This window comes from Scyliorhinus torazame, chromosome 17, assembly GCF_047496885.1.
Source record: "Scyliorhinus torazame isolate Kashiwa2021f chromosome 17, sScyTor2.1, whole genome shotgun sequence".
NCBI classification, from domain to species: Eukaryota; Metazoa; Chordata; class Chondrichthyes; order Carcharhiniformes; family Scyliorhinidae; genus Scyliorhinus; species Scyliorhinus torazame.
The window spans coordinates 150,089,014-150,102,929 of NC_092723.1; the positions used below are offsets into that span (position 1 = coordinate 150,089,014).

General features: G+C 43.3%; 1 long non-coding RNA gene across 3 annotated transcripts in view; it reads left to right on the forward strand.

Annotated features, from left to right (window-relative positions):
* LOC140394235 (uncharacterized) overlaps positions 1–13,916 on the forward strand; it is a 71,795-nt gene that overhangs the window by 38,373 nt on the left and 19,506 nt on the right. For all 3 annotated transcript variants that reach the window (XR_011935836.1, XR_011935837.1, XR_011935835.1), the window contains exon 4: positions 12,270–12,493. This is a non-coding gene — a long non-coding RNA (uncharacterized lncRNA). The remainder of the gene's footprint in view (positions 1–12,269; positions 12,494–13,916) is intronic.

Sequence of the window (13,916 nt, forward strand, 5' to 3'; positions counted from 1 at the left end):
CAGTCACAGTTCCTACCTAGTACCAGGAGCGCGCGTTAGAATTCATCCAGCGATTGCCCTGGGATTTGTCGCCTTGTCGCTATCAGATGTCGGGCGTAAACCTGGTTTACTGGGCAAATGTAGTGTCCTTTCAACAGGGCCATCGTGGCCTCGAAATCGTCCGCATCCTCGCTGAGGATGTAGATCTCTGAGCTCACCCTTGAGTGGAGAACTTGCAGTTTCTGGTCCTCCGTGGGTGCAGTCGTGGCCATCCTGAGGTACCCTTTGAAGCACGCCAGCCAGTGTTTGAAGGTTGCCGCTGAGTTTGCTGCATGGGGGCTGAGTTGCAGACACTCCGACTTGATTCGGAGCTCCATTCTTTAAAATCTAGTCCAATAAATTGATGCTCGATCAATGACTCCAGAAGCGAGATTGGATGACAATTGAAGGCTTTATTGGACTAGATGATTCCCCCAGCAGCGCAGGTACAGAATGCAGCTGCTCGGGAGACACAGACTCTTATACTCCGCCTTACTGGGCGGAACCAGCAGGCAGGCTTCACCAATGATCTTCCTGTCTCAGGTACCTCCCACACGAATGATCTTACAGCCTCAACCTAGGTACCGTAATACCCCTAATACCGACTACCATACCTTCCATCTGATTGGTTGAGGAGATCACAGTTATTTGCACTAGTCACCCACGTCTTTAATGCTCTGTTTCCCTCACTGCAATGATATCAGATGACACTTTCAGCAACTTGCTTTGGAAAATAATTCAAAACCCAAATGCGCGAAGGCAGGTCAAACAAACGGCAGATGCCACAGATGTCCTACTTCAGAGAAACCTGGACCATTATGTTTTCCAAAACCAATTTCTACCATTTTTAATAAGTTCCATTTTTCACATGCAAAGCCAATGTTAGTAAGACAACTGATAAGGCCCTGATCTGATCAGTTCATCCTCACTCAAAGTAATTTACTGTTGTATTGTGCATATCTTATTTGAGCCATGAATATTTTGAGTTGTCAGTCATCCCACAACATTTTAAAATATTCATAGTTCCAAATATATTTAAAAAGACGCAGATGCAAATCTTGACTGACTGGTGAGATAAGTGGGTATACACAGCTGGACTGCAACCGAAGGATGGAATAATAACATTTATCAAAGTTTCCTCACAATTAATTGTTCATCATGCAGACTTTTCCCCAATATTGACATTACTAATAGCAAGTGATTGAAATTACATCAACTCTAATCACAACATGCGACATGAGGTCTGTGAATAAAGTGACTTATTGCACTGCTCCCTTCTCATAAAGCCTTACATTATGCAGTCGCATATTCTTCAAAAACAGAATGATGCAATCTGAAGATAAAATCAGCAGGCTGTGGTGTAATGCAGTAACTGCTTACAAAAAAAATGTGCAAGGCTGGAAAAGCAGCAGATAATCGGATTAAGAGAAAGTCTATCACAGTCCAGCTGTCACTGGATTTTAGCAGATTTTTATTTTATATCCCGGTATTTGGTGGAAGAAGATTACAGGAACATTTAATGAAGGAAGCTGAACTAATAAGCTCAGTAGTGGCAGGCGATCTGATAGTCATGCTTCAGAACTGGAATGGCCCATATAGTTGGAGAAATTGGTGTGGCCAGCTGTAAAATATTTAAAGTGCCTGTGGAACAACCTGAAAGTGACTTTTTAATAAAAGCAATTAACAGTTTCACGCAACCTGGGCAGGTCAAGAGTCGAAATTGAACACTCACCAAAATTTATTCTCATGTCCATTGGCTGCTTTTAAAACATTAGTAGCAAGTCCAACAACTCTGACAAATGAGATGGCTACTTTAAGAGGATGTTAATTCCTTTCGCCTTCCTCTGCCTTTTATGCTCATCATTATTTCCCACTTTCTGTGCGAACAGACGGAACATGAAAGTCATTCACTAACAGTCCTACGTCTTTCATCTTTTGATAGTCATTTCCCATTTTGTGTGGTTGTGTTATCTTTTGTAATATTCTGTGTTCCATGTGACGACCTATAGTGCTCAAGGGAAAACCACATGAAATGGCTGACTAATATGCAGAAATCCAATTTCCTATGCCACTTTGTAGCTTTGATATACATATGTTCCTAACAATTATGCTTTTAATTTTGAGTCCATTAGGAGGTCTCTTTGTAAGTGGAAACATTTCCTGATAAACGCAAATTTTAAAACATAATTGTACTAATGTTTTACCTTTGGATGCTTTCGTAACACCATCTCTCCTCTTTCTGGACTCTGTTATTAATATATGCCTGCTCAGCTTAATTTCCATTACCTTCTGAAAGAGGGGACACAAGAGGGTCAAAGTAAATCTATTAGTGCCTTATTTTTTCCAGCAGCATATCATAACAGTAAAACCAAATTAGTGCTGCATACTCAATGAGATTTATTTGTCTCCTTTCTCAGCAAAAAGCCCAGCCAAAACATTTATCTGTCGCATACAGGTATTTTAATATCTTCTTCATTATTACAGCTACAGTTTTTGACAGAACATATGAATATGTATTACAATCAAAGAATCAAGAGTGCTACCAAGCTGATAGATTAATAAATCTGAGTCATAAGTTCAGGATTTCATCCCTACTCCAGGATTTGAACACATCACAGATTCAGAGAATTGTTATGGTGCAGAGGAGGCCATTTGGCCCATCATGTGTGCATTGGCTCTCTGAATGAGCAACTCTTACAGTGCCATTGCCCCACTTTCTACCTCTAACCCTGCACATTCAGCTTTTTCAAATAACAGTCTCATTCCTTCTTCACTGCTTCAATTGAACCCGCCTCCACCCCACTGTCAGGCAGTACATTCCAAACCCTAACTCCTTGCTGCATGAAAAACATTTTCCTCATCCCTTTTGCTCCTTTTACTAATTACTTTAAATTTCTGCCAAATCATTCTTCATCTTTTAATGCGTGGGAAGAGTCTCCCCATAAACTTCGTCCAGACACCTTGGGATTTTGAATGCCTCTATCAAATCTCTTCTCAGCCTAATTTCTCCAATCTATCTCCATAACTGAAGTTCCTCATCCCAGGAAATATTCTCATGAATCTTTTCTAACCTGCTCCACTGCCTCCACATCCTTCCTAAAATGCGGCACCCAGAACTGCATGCAATACTCCCGTTGAGGTCAAATGAGTGACTTTCACCAGAACTTTCTTGATCTTGTACTACATGCCCGTATTAAAAATCCCAGGATATTGTATAATTTATCAACCACTCTCTCAACCTGCCCTACCACTTTCAATGACTTCTGCACATATTCATAAAATCCATAGAATCCCTACAGTGCAGGAGGAGGCCATTCGGCCCATTTGGTCTGCACTGACCCTCTGAACTAGCACTCTACCTAGGCCTACTTCCCTGGCCCATCCCCATAAGCCTGCGCATTGAAAAACCCACCTGGTTCATTAATTACCTGAAATGAAGGAAATCTGCCATCCTTGCCTGGTCTGGCCTACATGTGACTGCAGAGTAGAATAGGTGGAATGCAGGCAGTGAAGAGGAGATAAAGATTTTACAGTCAGATATAGATAGGCTGGGAGATTGGGCAAAAATTTGGCAGATGGAACTTAATGTGGATAAGTGTGAGGTTATCCATTTGACCAAAAATATAAAAAGGCTAATTATTATATAAATGGAAAGCAGATTCAAAATGCATCTAGGCAGAGGAATCTTGGTGTTTTTGCCCATGAATCACAGAAAGTCGGTATGCAGGTACAGCATGTAATTAAAAAGGCAAATAGAATGTTAGTGTTTATTGCAAAAGGACTGGAGTATAAAAGTAGAGAAGTGTTGTTGCAATGGTGTAGGCTGTTGCTGAGGCCACATCTGGAGTTTTGTGTCCAGTTTTGGTCTCCTTACTTGAGGAAGGATGTGGTGGCATTGGAGGCTACGAGGAGGTTCACCACGTAGATTCTGGTGATGAAGGGGTTGACATATGAGGAGAGATTGAACAGTTTGGGGTTTATACTCACTGGAGTTTAGAAGGATGAGAAGGGATCTGATTGAGGTATATAAAATACTAAGAGGGATTGATAAAGTAAACATAGACCAAATGTTCCCCCTTGTGTGGGGCAATCTAGAATGAGAGGTCACAGATTTAGTTTGAGAGGCGGTAGATTTAGAACTGAAATGAGGAGGAACTACTTTTCCAAGAGGGTGGTGAATTTGTGAAACTCTCTGCCCCATAGTGTAATGAAGTCTGAGTCATTAAATGGCTTCAAGAAGGAGATAGATATATTTCTCATTTAAAAAAAAAAACATGTTAAACGGATTTGGGGAACAGGTTGGGAGGTGGATTTGAGATCAGGAAGAGACCAGCCATGAACTGATTGAATGGTGGAGCAGACCGAGGGGCTGAAGTACCTACTTCTGTTCCTAATTCCTATGTTCCTATGTCCTAGATCCACAGCAATGTGGTTGACTGTCAATAGTCCTCCGACAACAACAATTTGGGATAGGCAACAAATACTGGCTTTTCTAGCACAGGAGCCGCAATGTGGCGACTAGGGGCTTTTCACAGTAACTTCATACTTGTGACAATAAAAGATTAGTATTATTATTTTCTAGCAACACCCGCATCCGATCAAAGAATAAAGAAGAAAACTTTCTGAAATTCCATCTTTTGGATGGTGAGGCACTACAAACCTGTCATTCTGGAACGAATACAAAAACTCATGTGGAATTATCCAAAGAGGGGTAGGAAAACATAGTCCAATTCTGTTCCCGTACCTAGTGATGCAGGCTTTCATCGGTTTCCATGGCTATCAATACCTGAAGAAGGTAGCTAGTCTGTCATCAGGGGCTTATAGTTTGAGGGGCACCAATCCACATCAAGCGTGACTGACCAGGAGTCTCTCCCATTCCTACTGCTAGCCACTGACATGTTTGGAAGGGTTTGCAGGTTCATACACTCAACCTGTTTAACCATGTTCTGAATGAACCTTCCGGGGCGGCACGGCCGTGCAGTGGTTAGCACTGCTGCTTCACGGCGCTGAGGACCCGGGTTTGAATCGCGGCCCTGGGTCACTGTCCGTATGGAGTTTGCACATTCTCCCCGTGTCTGTGTGGGTTTCACCCCCACAACCCAAAGATGTGAAGGGTAGGTGGATTGGCTATGCTAAATTGCCCCTTAATTGGAAAAAAATAATTGGGTACACTAAATTTATATTTTTAAAAAAATGAATGAACCTTCCTTGGCCATCAAGTCCTGGGGTGGGACTCGAACCTGGAGCTTCTGGCTCAGGGGCAGGGATACTACCCATTGTGCCACAAGACCTTGGAAAGCTCATGCCCTCTCAAAATGTTCACCTTGATTAGCACAGCCAAGAGAGATTATTTACTCACTCATCTATTTATTCTTTGTGATACTTCATTGTTGACAAATTGACTATTGCATATCAACAATGACTGTATTTCAAAGGTAAATTATCGGTGATAAAGTAATTTGGGACATCCTCACAATGTGATTCAATACTTCATTTGAAATTGAAGCTATTAGGGCAGCATGGTAGCACAGTGGTAGCACAGTTGCCTCACAGCTCCAGGTTCGATTCCCGGCGTGGGTCATTATCTGTGCGGAGTCTGCACGTTCTCCCCGTGTCTGCGTGGGTTTCCTCCGGGTGCTCTGGTTTCCTCCCACAGTCCAAAGATGTGCAGGTTAGGTGGATTGGCCATTCTAAATTGCCCTTAGTGTCCAAAAAGGTTAGGTGGGGTTACTGGGTTACGGGGATAAAGGGGATAGGGGTGGATGCGTGGGGCTTAAGTAGGGTAGTCATTCCAGGGGCCATTGCAGATTCAAAGGCGATGGCTTGCTTCTGCACTGTAAATTCTGTGCTTCTATGTGCAATGTAACACTGTTAGCATATAAAAGAGTTTGGTAACAGTCAGTCTTCTTGGTATACTGAATTGTCGAATTTTAAATCATAACAATTAATTATTCCCTACAGCTGCCACACAGTAGATTATTTAATGAATTTTAAGAGTAGAAATTCAGACCATTGCACAAAATAGTCGCTATCAAATCAGATGCCTTTTATACACATCGCTCCTGATATTCAATTCCATTGACTGTATTGGAAATCAGTATGAGACCGTTCATACAATATTTCCCCTTCTGCGCAACCATCCAAGACAAAGCTTTACCTGTTCATTTCTTACTAACAGGTTTCTAATATGTTCAATATTTAAGTGATTTTTCTAAATTATGTGTACTATGGAGCTAGTAATTTTACTGAATCATCAAACAATTTGAAGAGTTCCGCATTTTGAGCCAGAGAAATTATTGCTTTGATAAATGGTTACTGTAGCAACATCATAACATAACACTGCATTTCAGGAGTAATTCATTCTTGAAATGTCTTGAACAGTGAGAGATTACAGAGCTCTGAGGTGCAGAGGGATCTGGGTGCCTCAATGCATGAATCACAAAAGACTAGTACACAGGTACAGCAAGTAATTAGGAAAACTAATAGAATGTTGTTTATTGCGAGGGGAATTGAACACAAGTATAGGGAGGTTATGCTTCAACTGTACAGGGCATTGGTGAGACCAGTACTGTGTACAGAATTGGTCTGATTATTTCAGGAAATATATTGGAAGTTGTTCAGAGAAGGTTCATCAGACCAATATCTGGAATGGGTTGGGTTGTCTTATAAGACCATAAGACCATAAGACATAGGAGCAGAAGTAAGGCCATTCGGCCCATCGAGTCCACTCCGCCATTCAATCATGGCTGATTTCAACTCCATTTACCCGCTCTCTCTCCATAGCCCTTAATTCCTCGTGAAATCAAGAATTTATCAACTTCTGTCTTAAAGACACTCAACGTCCCGGCCTCCACCGCCCTCTGTGGCAATGAATTCCACAGACCCACCACTCTCTGGTTGAAGAAATTTCTCCTCATCTCTGTTCTAAAGTGACTCCCTTTTATTCTCAGGTTGTGCCCCCGTTTCCTAGTCTCCCCTGCTAATGGAAACAACTTCCCTACGTCCACCCTATCTAAGCCATTCATTATCTTGTAAGTTTCTATTAGATCTCCCCTCAACCTCCTAAACTCCAATGAATATAATCCCAGGATCCTCAGACGTTCATCGTATGTTAGGCCTACCATTCCTGGGATCATCCGTGTGAATCTCCGCTGGACCCGCTCCAGTGCCAGTATGTCCTTCCTGAGGTGTGGGGCCCAAAATTGCTCACAGTATTCTAAATGAGGAAAGGCTGGACAGGCTAGGATTGCATCTGCTGGAGTTTAGAAGAGTAAGAGGTGATTTGATTGAAAAATATCGATCCTGAGGATATTTGACATTCTGGGAGTGGATGTGCAAAAGGGGGCGGGATTCTCCAAAATGGAGGCAGAGTGTCCAAGACGTCATGAACCCCGTTGCATTTCATGACGGCGCGAAACGGGCGCAGACACTAAAGATTCTGTCTCCCACAGGGGGCCAGCACGGCGCTGGATAGGTTCACGCCGCTCCAGCCTGCTTTCCCGGCGCCAACTGGGCGGCGCGCCAACCCGCGCATGCACAGTGGCGCCGTGCCAACCCGCGCATGCGTGGGCGACTTCCTCAACGCGCCGGCCCCGACGCAACATGGCGCGGGGGTTCGGGGCCGGTCGCGTAACAAAATAGGGCCGGGGCTGGAGAGGCCGGCCCGCCGATCGGTGGGCCCCGATCGCGGGGCAGACCCCATCGGAGGCCCCCCCACCGGAAGGAGGCCCCTCCCCCACCCCCCCCACAGGCCACCACCCAACCCTGCACGCAGAGTTCCCGCATGTGTGGCCGGCGCCGGCGGGACTGTGCCGTTTCCGCACGGCCGTTCGACCCATCAAGGTCGGAGAATCGGTGGCCCGCGACTGGCGCCGCGGCAAACGCGCCGGCGCAAATGGTGCCGATTCTCTGCTCCTCTGAGAATCGTGTGCCAGCGTCGGGGCGGCGTGGCGCTGTTGCGGCGATTCTCTGGCCCAGCGCGGGGCTCGGAAAATCCCGCCCACGATGTTTCCTCTTGGAGCACTTAGAAATTTCAAAAAGGGGTCGCCCATTTAGGATAGAGAACAGGAAATTAATTTTCTTCAGGGGATGAGAGGCTTTGGAATTCTCTTCCTCAAAATGAGGTTGAGGCAGAATCCTTGAATTTCCTGTGGTTGTCCTGTTCACCTGCCCAAAAGATGAGGTTAATGTGGGGACATGGCAAGAAAGAAGCAGATGCGATGAGGCTAAGCGGTCCCCATTATTTTAAACTGCTCCCAGTTGCTAATTTAGGCCTGTAGCTCCACTTTCGTCCGGATGCTGGTCTTGTTTCCATTTTCAGTGGTCACTCTTGGTTACTGTGCTGTATCAGACTTTCTAGTTGACACTTGCTTCTGGTTATTCTTGCTTCCACTCTTCTGGCAACGCTAAGTTGTGAGAATCCACAAGTAGATTACAGAAACTAATCACATGGATGTCTTTTTGGAGCAGGCTCATAGGGCAGAATGGCTCACTCCTGCTCCCATTTCCTAAGTTCCAAATGTGTCACAGAATCCAAGCATTTCTTTGTTTTCCTCGCCACAGTTTTTTTCTTAAACGAGACTGCCACTTTGTTCTCAAGTGCTCCCAAGAAAATGCAGGGCTACCCCCACAACTGCACTTTCTAGGAAACACTTGGGAACAAAGATGCAGATTCATAAAAAACTGCAGTTAGGAAAACACCTGGTACCCTGAGTTAATGGATCCCCGCAGAGCTATAAAATAAACAATCTGATTCTCCCCTTTGGAACTACCTCCACCTGTCAGTCAAAAAACTTTCAGCGGGCAATGGCGTGTGAAATTGAATGTCTACAATCCAGTTAAAAACGTTCAGCCTTCTAGTCATACACACAGATTTCTAACTTCAAAGGGCAATGAAACTGAATGTGTGAAAACCACTCCAACCGTTTCCACCACTTTAAAGGAATAGACGTTACCCTCATCACTCAGATCCTTAAACTTGGAATACTGACAATACTTTAAAGGTTTTAGGGGTTCAGATGAGAACACTTTCACTTTATTATAAGGGATGTGTATTTCTGAGATGCTGAGCGCCTTTTTGAAGAGGTTGGGAAACAAATGAGAACACTTTCACTTTATTATGAGAAACCTTTAATGTTTACATACCGACTGACTGTTTAAAGATTTAAAGGTTGCAGATGGGGAGAGCAGCGAAATGAGCCCCATCCAAGGAACATTCCCGACCTGAGTCCCTCCAGCCCAGCACAAGCCGCCATAACCTCTACCTCCCATGAAGGACCCCCTCGGCACCCTGGTGGCAATTGTTGGAAGGGTATTTACTGCCTTATCACCCCTCGGACTGCAAATAGTCAGGTCCATGTTCCTCGATACTTGCACCAATTCACGCCAGCGAGGTTCTCACTGGGCGGAGCTGGAGTATCCCAGCTGGTTAGTGAATGGTGCATCCTGCCCATCAACGACATCTCTAATGAGCTATTTGCATGATTCTTCTGGGGCAAAGCAAGAAGCCAGGTTATGACTGGTGGGCCAGGCACAGAGGCTCGCAATAGGTCATGAATCCGAATTTCAGTTCAACGTGGGAGTCTGCAGGCCTTTTCAAATCCCACCTCTAGTGGGCAGATCCGGAGGTTCCCAGCCTTAATTTTTATTTTAAAATATTTCATTCATCCAATCATTACATTTACATTCCTATAACTAAATAATCCCTTAGAAAAACAAATATTTCATTCAAGTGCTTAATTCTTTATAACAACAAATATGTATTCATAGTCCTACACCAAAGTCTTGATAACCACTTGGATCTACCAATTAAACTTTGAGCTGACAAGCATCCCACTCTGATAATGGTAGGTTGTGAAATCAGTAGTACAGCTCAAGTCCTATAATGATGACCCAGGAGACTTAAATGCCTTGACAGCTTGTCAGTTGCCTGGACAGCATGACAGTTCCCTTGACTCTTTGATAGTTCCAATAAGTATATCTACGTTTTGCACATGTTCACGTCTACTTTCACCATTACATAGAAAGCCTGACCTTTCTCACAGGGCAATTGACTTCTCCCAAAGTGCCCCTCACCTTTTCCAAAGGTGTCACTGGATCCATCCAAAAGAGTACTCTAGCTCTTGAAAAAACTCCAGAAGCTTTAGGCCTTTCTACATCAAAAAGTAAAGCCGATAAGTCATGTTTTGGACATCCCACCAGCAGAAAATTTGATCTGTTTGAAGTCAGCTGTACTTTTACATGGGTAGCTGCCTCCATGAACTATGAATGTGCAAACAACGAAGAACCTGTTGCTGCCTGGTGATAATGGTGAATGCCAGGTTCGGGGTGCGACTTCCAGAATCTATCTCTGGTGCCTGTTTGATTAAGCCAGAGACCTTCTTTGTCTTTATGAAAATATAATTGTTCATTACAGACTTTAATTTTACATTAAAACACTCTCCTTCAAAAAAAGCATTCATGACATTTACATTACTTCAACACATCACATGTTATAAAACAAATATCTCATTCAAGAGCTTAATCCCTGATAAAAAAACATACTCATAGCCCCACATCAAAGACTTTATTACCACTTTGAGCTGTCAATCAAGCTGTGAATTGACTGACATACCATCACAATCATAATGGAGTCTGAAATTAACCAGGCAGCACAAATAGTGTAATGGCAGCCCTCAGGCTTATGTCAACAGACAGAGTGGAATAGAAAGTAATGTAATGTTATTTTATACTGCAGATTTTTTTTTAACCTACCTCTCCAAAATAACCCCAACAGTTTAGACATTTTCCTGTATTATATGAAGCCCATGAGTCATGTTTTGGACAACCCACGAGAGAAAATTGAATCTTTTTCAAGGCAGCTGGTCTTCAGCATGCACAGATGGCAACATGAACCACAGAAGGGCAAACTACACCCCCATTCTCCCCCACCCGTAGCAACAATGGTAGGTGCTGGATTTGGGAGTGGGATTTCCAGAATTGGGGCTCCAGCGCCATTTTGACTAAACCATAGAATCCCTGCAGTGCAGAAGGAGGCCATTTGGCACATTGAGTCTGCACCAAACCTCTGAAAGAGCACCCTACCTAGGCCCACTCACCCCCTATCCCCATAACCCCACCTAACCTGCTCATCTTTAGACACAAAGGGGAAATTTTAGCACGGTCAATCCGTCTAACCTCCACATCTTTGGATTGTGGGAGGAGATCGCAGCATCCAGAGGAAACCCACACAGACACGGGGAAAGCCTGTAAACTCCACACAGTCACCCAAGCCAAAAATGAACCCAGGTCCCTGGTGCTGTGTGGCAGCAGTGCTAACCACTGTGCCAGCCTGCTGCCCAGAGACCCTCTCAGTCTTTATGAAAACTCAGGCCTTAATTTCATTTAATTTCATCCGCTATTATTCTCGTTACATATTTTCTGCATCTCACTGTGTAATTTCTGAGTTGTTCCTTCAGATTCCATTGCACGACCTAGTTTGACAGCATCAGTTAATTTGACTAACTTGCAAGGCATTGATGAATCCAAGTAGTGATCCCTGGGACAACTCACTTAGTATTTCATCCCACTGAACACACCCCCACTACATTTCAGCCAATTGTTATTCCATAGCATATGTTGATAGCTACACAGTTTTGCACATCTGGCATATGGGAGGTTAAATTCAAATTGCTGTTCCTTTTTCTATTGCTATATATCAATGGTTTGAGGTTGAAGGAGGAATGGTCAATGGGTATAAACGTTTATTGGTCCATCGTGTTCTGCCCTCAGGAAAGCCCAGCTCAGATGAGATTTTTGAACCATTTGCTGAGGGATGTAAATTAGTTTGTTTCCATTTCTTTCTTGATGCTTTATATCTTTAGAATACCTTCTCCTGGACATGGTGCAAGCAGGGTTAAATGGTCCACCATTTCATGTTTAGCTGGAGGACCACATTATCCCTGTTGGGCAATACCCCCCACTACTCCGAGCTGGGACTCCATTTCCAACTTGCCACTTGTCTGCAGTGGGGCCCTTCTCAATCAGAGATGAGATTATTACCACTGAGCCAGTGAAGATTCCTGAGTAATACCCCTTTGGATTCCAGTGAAGTACCCCTGTGGGTGTCAACCTAATATTTAGAGACTAGAGGCTAATCTGTTCTCATCAGGCTGACTGGAGTGAACTGGTGAGAATATTACCACTGAGCTAATGGTCACTTCTAGTACCAAAATTCTGAATTTCAATTGTTTTGCTTTTCATTCCCTCCCTAGACCTCAATACTGCATGTGTTGCAAATCACTTATCAAAGTGACTTAATCTCTACAATCTGGCAGCAAGACGATCCAGCCAATGCTGATGGTCAGATCACTTTAACATGCCACAGGTTTACTTTCTGTTCGAAACAGCTGAGAATTTGGTGGGAAACAGCTGTGCAACAATTAAAAATGGGCGGCGGGGGCCCAGCAACAAGGACAAGAGAGTCTTCAATACCAAGGTAAATGAGTTGTCGGGTGAGAGAGCATCGCGGTCGAGAAGGAACTGGTGAGTCTAGGGCAGCGGAAATCCAAGGTTTCTTTGTGGAAACCATAGAATTACTAAATAAAAAAGAACTAAGAAATAAATCTCTACACAAACCTACTGCTTCTCAAGGCCCACAAGGAAGTTCCAAAGGTATTTAAAAGCTTACTTTTCTGGACCGGGTAATGGTTTCCCTGCTAAGTCAAATATTCACTGCCTTCCATGTGCAGGCCTGTGGTTAAGATTAAAAAGCCAGACTCTAATATTGCTGCTTAGTATGAGTATTTCCCACACTCACTGTCACATATCACCGATAACATCGCGGACAATCATGTGGCATCATTTGATCTAGTGAGAGAATCAAGCTGGTTTCAGGCGAGTGCCCTCCTTATCTACAATTGAAAATTGTCGTCGGTGAGACCAGGAGAGGGAGAAAGTGGGTAAGCCGGTCTTTTAGCATCTAATCAACTCATTAGAATAAAAGAAACAAACTCAGGGAAAAATTAAAACGGGCCGCTCCTGATAGGGGCACTGCCCAAAAATAACATAGAGCAACGGAAAATTGTCAAACATCAATCAAAATGTAATAAGAAGGGTCGGTAAAGCAATCCAACCCTGGGCTCCTAAGGCCTCAAAAGTGTCCAAAAACCTACTTTTAATTTCATACCATAAGCAATAGGTTATGGAACTTCAAACCAATCAAAAAAATACAAATACGGAAACGCAGATTATATTCGGCAATTATGAGGAATAGCGTGGTTTGTGAATCCTTTTTGCTTGTGGACAGAACCAGATTGCTCTTTGTTTTGTCATGATACCACACAGATGATTCAAGTTGGCTGAATCTACATTTTCACATGATCCCGGATGTTGCGCTCGCCCCTGACATCAAACAAATCCCTCGAAAAGCCTACAGCGATCCTGGTGGTGAGAACTTTGGTCGCCAAGTGGGAGATTCTGTGCCGGCATGGGTTGCAGTGAGGCCCAACAGCGCAGGTTAATGCACCCAAAAAGAAGGCAAGGAGGGGTGGGCACAGCTTACAGTCGCTGCAGTACACGCGCTGCAAAAGAAAAGACTACGACAGTAAAAAAGACATTCGAAAAATCACATTGAAAAAGCATTTGGAAACTACATTATTTATGGACCTAATTTTACAAAATTAGAAATGTAAACATTTTTGCAAAATTGAACATTTAAACATTTATTTTCAAAATTAAAAATTTAAATTTACTTTAAATCATTTTAAAAAGTGTGACACATGCTAAAAAAAACATGGATTTTACTTTTTAAGAAGCTATTTCAACTTTTAAAAGATTTAATCTTTCAAGAAAACAATCTTTTTTAACTATTAAAATGATGTGGACTGTAATAACCCTCATGAGACTCATGTCGATGACCC